At 48.1% G+C, this 11,375-nt stretch overlaps 1 protein-coding gene across 1 annotated transcript in view; it reads right to left on the bottom strand.

Moving 5' to 3' along the window:
• FHAD1 (forkhead-associated (FHA) phosphopeptide binding domain 1) overlaps nt 1–1,524 on the bottom strand; it is a 172,295-nt gene extending 170,771 nt beyond the window's left edge. The window contains exon 1 of the mRNA XM_011966789.1: nt 1,369–1,524. The gene's annotated coding sequence lies outside the window, so the exon portion shown is untranslated. The remainder of the gene's footprint in view (nt 1–1,368) is intronic.
• Between the last annotated feature and the right edge of the window lie 9,851 nt (nt 1,525–11,375).

Genomic DNA, 11,375 nt, shown 5'->3' with positions numbered 1-11,375 from the left:
AAAAAAATCAGCCAGGCATGGTGGCATGCACCTGTAGTTCCACCTACTTGGAAGTCTGCGGCAGGAGAATCACTCGAACCCAGGCAGCAGAGGTTGCAGTGAGCTGAGACTGTGCCACTGCACTCTAGCTTGGGTGACAGAGCAAGACTCCATCTCAATTAAAAAAAAAAAAATGTCATCTCCTTCCAGGGCAAAGGTTGGGTACTGGCTAGCAGTCCCTTTTAAAAGACTGGAGTTTCCTGAGCTTGGGGTTCCTTAGCTGGGACACAGACTCGCAGTGTGTACAGCATCCACCTGGGCTGTCCTGTATCACCCCGGGGAACTTGCAGGGCAAGGGGAACCAATGCAAACATGAAGCTCACAGTGCCTGCTGTGCTGTGAGTAATAACATCCTTTGTCTCTGGTCCTGGAGTCTCTGGTCTTCTGCTAGCATCATTAAGCAGTGGCAGGCTAACTTAGCTTGCAGGTAGTGTAAAAATCTCAGACCCTTTGTGGTTCCTCACAGTTCTGTTCATTACTCCAACTCTGGCCCCCAGAGCTGCCAGGCCTGACACATAGTGGTACTCAGTAAATCATGAATGAATGAAAATACGAAATAATGCTTAAAAGTAAGTCAGAGTAGCCTAAGAACCTCTGACAGTAACTACCTTTTATTTTCCCCTTCAGTATTTATCCTAGATGACATTTCGGAAAAAAAAAAAAAAAAAAAAAGTCTATTTCTTTAACTCAATGGGTTGGGGCATATTTCCCCACTTTGATCTTGCCCTGTGCAGTCACTTTCCTACCTGAAAACACTGTAGAAAGTGATTAGATGCGTTAAACTCTGTAAATTAGTTCTATGACACAGGGCACCGACCATGGAAAAGAGCAAAAGAGCTTCACTCATCTGCACTCCCTGCTTAGGGGTCAAAAGTGAGACAGAGAAGCAACATTTCTATTGAGGGGTTACCAGATCTTAAGTGGCCTGGGAGCCCTAGAAATTTCTCAGTGTTGTATTTGGGAAGGGAGAGGTTAGGCAAGGGGGGAGTCTCTCTGACCGCTGGGTGGGTGTCATTCGTAAGTCAGGGGCAGCGGGTATGCCCCTCCTAATCCCAGCTGTACCCGCCAGGACTTCCCAGAGTGGCATGGCTGGTGCCAAGGAGGGGTCTAAGGCCCCTGGGGGTTTTCTCCGCGGGCGGGGTTGGGGCTGTACCTGGAAAAGAGGGGTTGGTGTTGGGGCACCTACTGGGGTGCTCCTGGGGACCGGAGCCTAGATCCGGGAGGATGGGGACGGGGAGCCACCCTTCCTCCTCCCAGCGCTAGTCCTCGCGGGGCCGCCCCTTCCGGTCCCCGGTCTCGGCCCGCCGCCCCTTCCCGCACCGCACTTACCTGGCGGGAGGAGGAAGCCCACGCTCCGACCTCCGCCCAGAGCCCTGCCAGCTCGGGAGGCGTCGGGCCCGCTCCCGGGCGAGGCCTCCCGGCCGCGCTCCCGCGGAGTCTCCAGCCGACACCCGGCGCCCAGCGCGCCCGCCCGGCCTGTGTACGCGCGTTGCCATGGCAACACCGCCGGGCGCCGCGGGGCCCGGCCTAACAGGTGGGGGCGTGGCCTGCGCAGGGAACGCCCACCGGGTTACCGCCTGCTGAGTGCTCCAGGCCCCACGAGCCTGCCCCATTTCACAGATGGGAAAGCGGAGGCTCATAGGTCACATAAGTGGCCCAAAGTTTTACAGAGAGGAAGGAGCACAAAGGAGATTTGATTCAAGAATCCTTTCCATTACCCCTCGCTCTAAGCTGGATGCGTTGAGGGAGGGTGGGGGGCGATAGGGAGAGGTAGGAGATTGATGGAGGTGAACTCATGAGACCGTTGGAGGTTAGTATGCCCCTGCCCTACCCAAATCTCTAGTCCTTTCCTTTACAGACCAGAAAATAGAAAGAGTAAGAAGAGGGGACCTCTGGGAGTGGGGTGGGGATTGGGAAAGGGATGGGGTGGAGTGAACAATTTTGAAAGAACGAGGATTTCTTCCATGTGCTGGGGAAAAGAATTTCCAAACTCACAATCCTGCTGCTCCTGCTTCTCCCTGTTAAGAGTGACATTTATTCATTCTTTTGCCCTTTCTCTATCTCTGCAAACATCTTCTGAGGCCTATGAGTGTCACACGCTGGTCCCAGAATACACGTGGAATAGTTACTGTCCTTAAGAAGCCCCTTGTCAGTCGGCATAGGACTCGGGGGATGGAGTGTGTTGAGATGTGCAAATCCTATCTCCCACCACCTCCCACTTCTGCTGGGGGGCAGAACAACCTTGCTGACTTTACCTAGAGAGTGATTCAGTGGCAGGAAGTGGCTGACCAGGTACCTCAAGAAAAACTCTAAACATTTTTTAAGAGAGTTGAACTATGGCACACTCTACCCTGGTGATTCGGTTTGGCTCTGTGTCCCCATCCAGATCTCGTCTCGAATTAAAATCCCCAAGTGTTGGAAGAGGGGCCTGGTGGGAGGTGACTGAATCATGGGGGCAGACTTCCTGCTTGCTTTTCTCGTGATAGCGAGTGAGTTCTCACGAGATCTGATGGTTTAAAAGTGTGGCACTTCCCCGTTTTTTCTCTCTCTTTCTCTTTCCTGCTACACCGTGTTACAACTTGCTAGCTTCCTTGCTTCCCCTTGGCCTTCCGCTGTAACTGTAAGTTTCCTGAGGCCTCCCCAGCAGTGCAGAACTGTGAGTCAATTAAACTTCTTTTCTTTGTAAATTATTCACTCTCAGGGAATTACTTTATAGCAGTGTGAGAACAGACTAATACACCTAGTCAATAGGAAGAGGATCTGAGAGAAATCATGGACATCGATTTGGGGTGGAATATATGGTGAAGATGCTCAAACGTGCCTGGAGGCTTTTAGAAATGTGGACTTCTGGGCACAGACCCCAGAGATTCTGATTTAGCAGGCCTGGGACATAATCCAGGAATGTGCATTTGCAACAAGCTTGACAAAACCCTGATTTACACAGCTGAACTGCAGAGACCTCTCCTGGAGCCTGTCCCTACAAATCTCTTCCAGGCCCTCAGTCTGGAAGGTTCTGCCTGGATCAGTTTCCTACAACCAGAAAGAGTCTAGGCATAAAATGCTAGGAGTGACCACAAGGGCTGGGACCCGAGTGATAGCTTCACAGGAACAGAGAGGGCCAGGTCCAGTTCCCCACACATTTCTGCCTCAGAGCCTTTGGTCTTGCCCGTTCCTCTGCCTGGAATGCACTTCCCCCCAGGAGTCTCATTTGCTTTCTTTACTTTAGCTTTCTACTCACATATCATCTTTTCTAAAATTGGTTTTTTTGAAAAAATAAAACAACCACCACGAAATCTAATAACTAAGCAAATACAAACAACAAGAACAACAAAAGCAAATGAAAATAAGAACAACAAAAGCACATCCAAACAAAATAAAAACCTCAACACTCTCTCCCTCTTCCCTTCTTTTTGCCATTTACTATAGTTGGAATATTTGACCCCTCCAAATCTCATGTTGAAATTTGCTCCTCACTGTTGGAGGTGGGGCCTGGTGGGAGGTGCTTGGGTCATGGGGGTGAATCTGTCATGGATGGCTTAGTGCTGTTCTTGTAGGGTGCATGAGTTCTCACTCTATCAGTTCCCTAAAGACCTGACTGTTAGAAAGAGCCTGGCACCTCCCCCTCGTTCGCGGTCACTTCCTCTCTCATCATGTGATCTCTGCACATGCAGGCTCTACTTTCTGCCAGGAGTGGAAGCAGCCTGAGACCCTCACTAGAGGCAGATGCTGGCACCATGCTTCTTGTACAATCTGCAGAACTGTGAGCCAAATAAACCTCTTTTCTGGATAAATTACCCAGCCTCAGATATTACTTGATAGCAACACAAATGGACTAAGACATCACTTATCATCAGTTCACATACTATTTCTTTTATTTATTTATGTGATTTATTGTGTCTCCCTCCCTGACCCCTGGTAGAATCTAAACTCTATAAAGGCAGGGATTTTTTTTCCTGTTTTGTTCACTGCTGTGCCACCAGTCCCTAGAACAATGTCTGAATGAATGAATACGCAGGGGGAAGCCCCTGCCACCCTTCTGAAGCCTGGCCTCCTGTTCTCTGAGGACTGCTGGGCTGACCTGTCCTCACCCCAGGATGTCAGCTTCTCTAGTCCCTTGCCCAGGCCTGAACACCACCTCCACCCTTACCACTACCCCTCCGTGCTTGTCTTTAGTCAAACTCTTGTCATTAACATGAACCCAGGACACAAACTTGCTCACTATCAGACAGACCCCAGTGAAACCCAGGCTGGCCATGAACTGGAACAGCCCATGCCCCTCACCAGGCTTTGAGAGATCATCTGTTGCTATTAGCTGATATCTCAATGAAAAACAAAAATTCCTAAACTGAGAGCAAAGCTGACACTCAGAATCAGTGGAGCCGAAGTTGCCACATCTCAACTGGATCCTCTCTCCCTCAGGATGCCACTCTTATCTCAAGGGTGTGCAAAATTCTTGAAACCCAATTCCGTATCATCCATTTTCATCTTAAAAACAGAAAATCAAATACCCAGTAATGGTTTTATGATATAATTTCCTGGACCGAGTAAGAGAGTTGTACCTTGCAATTAAACAGTGATGCGACATTAAAAAGACGGTCCCTGAAAAAAAAAATGTTTCTAGATTATTTGTGCTTCTTGGCAGTGCCTTCAGTTAACCTTTTATTGAACTCTCAGTGACTACCAAGCCCATATTGTAGGAAATAAGGCTCAGAGACAGGGAGAAATGTGCCCAAGGTCACACAGCTAGAAAATCTGGCAGGATTTGAATCTAGATGAATGTGATGAGGAAGGTATCTCCCCTGGAGAACTACAGGTGACACCTGTCACAATCACAAGATGCCACTTACTCACACCTGCTTTCTCTCACTTCTGAGCAGCCTGCACTCTTGTCTGTCCAAAGGTTCAGGCAGTGCCCAGGGCAGGGAGGGAAGGGGGCATAAGCCAAGAGGAGGCAGCTCAGGCCTGCCACCTACATTACCTGCTGACATTGGGTGCTGGGCTTCCTTCTTGCAGAACTTCTGCCCCTAGAAAATCTCATTCCTTCCCAGCCACCTTCCCTGGGCTGTTCTTGCCTGGGGAGAGCCCAGCCCTGTGCTCCATACTCAGAGACCTGTGTGATGTTTCTCCTGCTGCCCTTGCATTCCAACATGAATTGAATGCTGGCTTCAGGCCCTAGCCCTTGCCAGGAGAGGTGTGGAGCCTTCCTCAGCCTCTATGGCATGAAAGAGAGCCAGAGAAAGAGCAAAAACGAGAGAGTACAGAGTACAGGAAATAGCCAAGCTGTTGCACAGGGTGACGGATGACAGAGAGCAGAGAGCCCACTAGAGACTCCAAGGCCCATTAGTAACCTGACCATATAAGCTTAGAAAGTACAGATTTTTATATACAGACCTACACACACAGACTCATAAAAATGATTGCAAACCATGGAGAGAATAACTGGTAACTGAGACTTTCTGCAGCCATCTTTGCTGTTTCCCCTGGCAGAAAATGAAAAAACATGCAGCTTCATCTCATGTTGACTCTTTCATGCTGGTTTGGAACATTTAGTTATCTTGCAAATCGGTGTTCAAAGTCAGTTCCCTTTGGTTCCTTGCACTTTGCTGTGGGGGGTCTGTCTGTACCATCTGTTCAAAAATTGCAAAGTGTGCTGGCCCCACCTGTCCTGGGCCTGGTTTTTGTTGTGTTTTGTTTGTGCCTCACTTCCCTCACCTGTAAAATGGGTATAACAACAGCACTGACTGAAAGGATTAAATGGATTAAGATGTATGAAACAGTGGATCAGTGGCTGGTACAACTGAATGGCTCTATGAGTGTTTGCAATTATTGCCTGTTTTCTTTTTCTCTGATGTTGTGGGAAGAGAGCCCTAATCTCAACCCAGGTCACAAACACTCCGGAGAAACTTTGATTTGCATCAAGACTCAGTCCCACTCCAGAACAAACCCGATCTCTGGATGACTAGTCTCATATTATCTGGCTGGCTGCTCTGAGACCTTTCTAGATGTGGGTATGGATATAAGAGATAGGATGTGCTCCTTCCCTCTAGTCACAACTAGAGGTGATTCTTGGGAGCCCAGTAGTCTCTATGGGGTGGCACCTGCTGGACAACTCCATAAATTCTACTTCCAGGCATGTGGGCAAACCTCCACTACATTTTTGTGAGTGACAGTGAACCTTTATGAATGTGGTTAACAAATTCAGCTCATATTTATTAAGGCTAACAAGGTACCAACCACCATGTCATGCACAGTTTTATTTAATTCTTAGCCCAACTCATTATACAGAAGGAGAAATTGAGGCACAGAAAAGTCAAGTAACTTAACGAGTTACAAATCTTGCACATAGTGGTTCTGGAATTCAAACTCTGGCTTCCAGACTACAAAGTGCAAAGTGCTGTACTTTTCGTAAACTTTCTTTTCCCTATCTTTTTTTTTTGTTTAGATGGAGTCTCACTCTCGCTGTGTCCTCAGGCTGGAGTGCAGCGGTGCGATCTCGGCTCACTGCAACCTCCGCCTCCCAGGTTCAAGTGATTCTCCTGCCTCAGCCTCCTGAGTAGCTGGGACTACAGGCACACGCCACCACGCCTGGCTACTTTTGTGTTTTTAGTAGAGATGGGGTTTCACCATGTTGGCCAGGCTGGTCTCAATCTCCTGACCGAGTGATCCACCCGCCTCAGCCTCCCAAAGTGCTGGGATTAGAGGCATGAGTCACCGCGCCCAGCCTTTTTGTAAACTTTTTATCGAAGATAATATACATATTGAAAATATACATTTTGTCTCAGGTCATAATTGCACTTTATAGCATTACAAATGGGCTGAGACACTATTTGAATTTTTACTAAGTGTACTCACCCACCTACCCAGAATCCAGATCAAGAAGCAAAACATCACCAGCACCCCTAGAAATCTCCCTGTGACCCCTTCCAGTCATTACCCACCCCCTGGGGTAGCTGCTATCCTGACTTCCAATCTTCCAATGTCATAGATTAGTTCTGGGTTTTTGTTTTTTTTTTTAGACAGAAGTTTGCTCTTGTCACCCAGATTAGAGTGCCATGGCATGATCTTGACTCACTGCAACCTCTGCCTCCTGGGTTCAAGTAATTCTCCTGCCTCCACCTCCCAAGTAGCTGGGATTACAGGCACCTGCTACCATACTCAGCTCATTTTTGTATTTTTAGTAGAAGTGGGGTTTCACCATGTTGGTCAGGAGGTTGAACTTCTGACCTCAGGTTATCCACCTGCCTCAACTCCCACAGTGCTGGGATTATAGGCATGAGCCACTGCACCTGGCTAGTTCTGTTTGTTCTTGAACTTTATGTGAATGGGATCCCACAAATTCCATCTTCTCTCTGATTTCTTTTGCTCAACATTATATTTGGGAGATTCAAGCATGTCTTTTCAAGTAGCTGTGGTTCATTCATTCTCATTGCTCTGTTGTATTCCATTGTATTGGTTATCAACTGCTGCTTAACAAAGTACCACAAACTTAGCAGCTCAAAACAACCCACATTTATCATCTCACAGTTTCTATGGGTCAGGAATTGGGCAGGGCTCAGCAGGGTCCTGTGCTTCAGGGTCTCACAGGCTGCAATCAAGGAGTTGGCCAGGGCTGGGTTCTCATCTGAGGCTCAACCGGGGATAAATCTGCATCTGCTTTCTTTTCTTTTCTTTTCTTTTTTTTTTCTTTTGAGACAGAGTCTCACTCTGTCACCCTGGCTGGAGTGCAGTGGCACGATCCTGGCTCACTGCAACTTCTGCCTCCCAGGTTTAAGTGATTCTTCTGTGTCAGCCTCCCAAGTAGCTGGGACTACAGATGAGTGCCACCACGCCTGGCTAATTTTTGTATTTTTGGTAGAGACAGGGTTTCACCATATTGGCCAGGCTAGTCTCGAACTCCTGACCTTGTGATCCACCCCCTCCCCGCCTTGGCCTCCCAAAGTGCCGGGATTACAGGCGTGAGCCACCATGCCCAGCCCGATCTGCTTTCTTTTTTTCTTTTTCTCTTTTTCTTTTTTTTTGGAGACAGGGTCTCTCCTGTTGTCCAGGCTGGAGTGCCGTGGTGTGATCATAACACTGCAGCCTTGATTTCCCAGGCTCAAGTGATCCTCCCACCTCAGCCTCCCAAAATGCTGAGATTATAGGGGTGATCTACTGCACCTGGCTGGATCCACTTTCAAGCTGACATTGTTATTGGTAAGATTCAATTTTTTGAGGGTATCAGAAGGAGAGCCTCAGCTCCTTGCTGGGTATTAGCTGAGCTCACCCTCAGTTTCTTGCCATGTGGGTTTCTCTGGAAGGTGGCTTGCTTCACTGAAGTAAGAAAGAGTCAGTAGACAGACTCTGTGACTCTGGACCCTCAACAGACTCTCAATAGAGAGATAGAAGTTATAATCTTATGTAACATAACCACAGAAATTACATCCCATCACCTTTGCTGTATTCTACAGCTTAAAATAAGTTACAGGTCCTGCCCCAACTCAAGGGAGAGGATTCCACAGAGGTGTGAACACAAGGGATAATTGGGCACCACTGTGTATGTCCATTGGTATGCATAAGCACACATGTCTATTAGATATAGACCCAAGAGTGGAGTTGCTGAGTTGCAGATTCAGCAGATGTTCGGCTTTAAAAGATTCTGCCAAACATTTTTCCAAAGTGCTGGTACCAATATACACCCCCCAGCAGTGCATGAATACTTGAGTCAGAGCACATGCCTTCAAATATTATTCTCCCCTCTCTTCTTACAGAAGGAGTTTGACCAGGAGTTCCTTGGAACAGGAGGTCCTAAACCTGGCCCCTTGGCAGAATCACTAAGTTCCTGGGCTGCACCTCCAGACTTTCTGATTGTTGGATGGCTGGGATATAACCTGGAAGCTACACTCCGTGTGGTAAAGGTTCTTTGTTTTTCTTTTCTTTTGAGACAGAGTGAGACAGAGTCTCGCTTTGTCACTCAGGCTGAAGTGCAGTGACACGATCTCGGCTCACTGTGTCCTCTGCCTCCCAGGTTCAAGCGATTCCCCTGCCTCAGCCTCCCAAGTAGCTGGAACCACAGGCACGCACCACCACATCTGGCTAATTTTTGGTATTTTTAGTAGGGATGGGGTTTCACCATGTTGGCCAGGCTGCTCTTGAACTCCGGACCTCAGGTGATCCACCTGCCTTGGCCTCCCAAAGTGCTGGGATTACAGGCGTGAGCCACTGCATCTGGCCATTCTTTTCTTGTTCACCCAAGCATCCCTGGTGCTCAGAGCAGTACTTGACATGCAGCCAACATTCAATAAGGATTTTTAAAAAATAAATGAATGAGTTTAGGGGCTGAGCATGGTGGCTCATGCCTGTAATCCCAGCACTTTGGGAGGCTGAGGTGAGAGGATCATGTCAGCCCAGGAGTTTGAAACCAGCATAGGCAACGTAGAGAGACCCTGCTTTTACAAAAAATGAAAAAGTTAGCTGGATGTGGTGGCACGCACTTGTAGTCTCAGCTACTCTGGAGGCTGAGGCAGGAGGATTGCGTCAGCCCAGGAGTTCAAGGCTGCAGTGAGCTATGATCATGCCACTGCACTCCTGCCTGGGTGACTTAGTGAGACCCCTGTCTCTTAAGATAAAATAAATGAATGGATGAATTTAGGACTATTGTCCAAGGAGACCTACTGGTGGCCTCAGGGAAGGTGTGAAACACTGAAATTGGGAGGAAGCTTTGATATGTCTGAGCCTATGTGTATTTTTCTGGAAAGAGGGCCCAGAGCCTTAACCAGACTTCTCCCCAACAAAGGTTAAGAGCCTCTGTGATTGGAGGTGGTCTGGGGTGGTTGATTTATCCTATAAAGAAACAGTTGGGCCTGGGGAAGGAGGCACCGGGGCTGTGTACAAGGCTCTATGGTGCTTGGCAGGGTTCAGAAAGTGAGAAGAGAGACAGTCTCTGCCCTGGGGTGGCTTATAAGCTGACATCTCTGCTCACTTTGTCCTTTGATGTACGGTGGCTCTTTTGGCACATCTAGCTACTGCCTGGCCTCCTGTGCCCTCCCCGGTGTCTGTTTATTGAGTAGCAAATTCCAGAAGGCCTTGGTGGCCCTGAGTTTCCATCAACAACAAGTCAACATGATCCCTACCTTTTGAGAAAGCTGCTTCCAATCAACAGCAGGCCTCCCTGTTGGTCTAGTTGGAGATGACCTCAGCCCTTGTCACCTCTCTGGGTTTCTGGAGGTTTTGTAGCATCTCACTGCCATCTGCGTTCTCTTCTCATTTCTTTTTTTTTTTTTTTTGAGACGGAGTCTCACTGTCATCCAGGCTGGAGTGCAGTGGTGTGATCTCAGCTCACTGCAACCTCCGCTTCCCAGGTTCAAGCAATTCTCCTGCCTCAGCCTCCCGAGTAGCTGGGATTACAGGTGCACACCACCACACCCAGCTAATTTTTGTATTTTTAGTAGAGATAGGGTTTTACCATGTTGGTCAGGCTGGTCTTGAACTCCTGACCTCGTGATCCGCCCACCTCGGCCCCCCAAAGTGCTGGGATTACAAGCGTGAGCCACCGCGCCTGGCCAACAGTGCTCCTATCTTAGGCATTTTGGTTGTTGTTTCAGGTTATCCCCATCACTCGCTGCTGGTCTTCCTTTCTGAGCTGATCAGCCCCCTCACTCTGGACATTTCTTCTCAGGTTTCTTGTGAATCATTTAATTGGGTCTGAATATGTCCAGTTTTTCCTCCTTCCTGACTGCACTCAACATAGACTCTCTTTTCTCCAGAACAACTGTTCGTTTCTTTCTGATGCTTTACCCACATCCTCAGCTTTCACCGTGTTTTCTGACCTCTCCTAAGAACTGATTGTTTTTTGAAACTTAAGTCTCAAAGATTGTCCCTTCTAATCTGGCTCTGAATTTGAATCATTGTCAAGAAACAAGGGGGACAGTAATGTTCCACAGTCAGCCTTCATGTTTCTTTGACTTTCACAGTGTGTTAAAATACTTTTAACTAGTTGATGGAGGACAGAGCCTCTTTCTGTGGAGTGACAAAGAGCCTGTATTAGTCCATTCTCATGCTGCTATAAAGAACTGCCCGAGACTGGGTAATTTATGAAGGACAGAGGTTTAATTGACTCACAGTTCTGCAGGGCAAGGGAGGCCTCAGGAAACTTATGATCATGGTTGAAGGGGAAGGAAACGCGTCCCTCTTAACATGGCAGCAACAAGGAGCAGTGCCAAGCAAAAGGGGAAAGCCCCTTATAAAACCATCACATCTCCAAGAACTCACTCACTACCAAGAGAACAGCATAAGGGTAGCCACCCTCATGATTCAATTACCTCCCACTGGGTCCCTTCCACAACATGTGTGGATTGTGG

The sequence above is a fragment of the Mandrillus leucophaeus genome, unplaced genomic scaffold, assembly GCF_000951045.1.
Source record: "Mandrillus leucophaeus isolate KB7577 unplaced genomic scaffold, Mleu.le_1.0 Scaffold773, whole genome shotgun sequence".
NCBI lineage: Eukaryota > Metazoa > Chordata > Mammalia > Primates > Cercopithecidae > Mandrillus > Mandrillus leucophaeus.
Note: the sequence above shows the minus strand (reverse complement) of the source record. Positions and strands in the feature narration are given on the sequence as shown.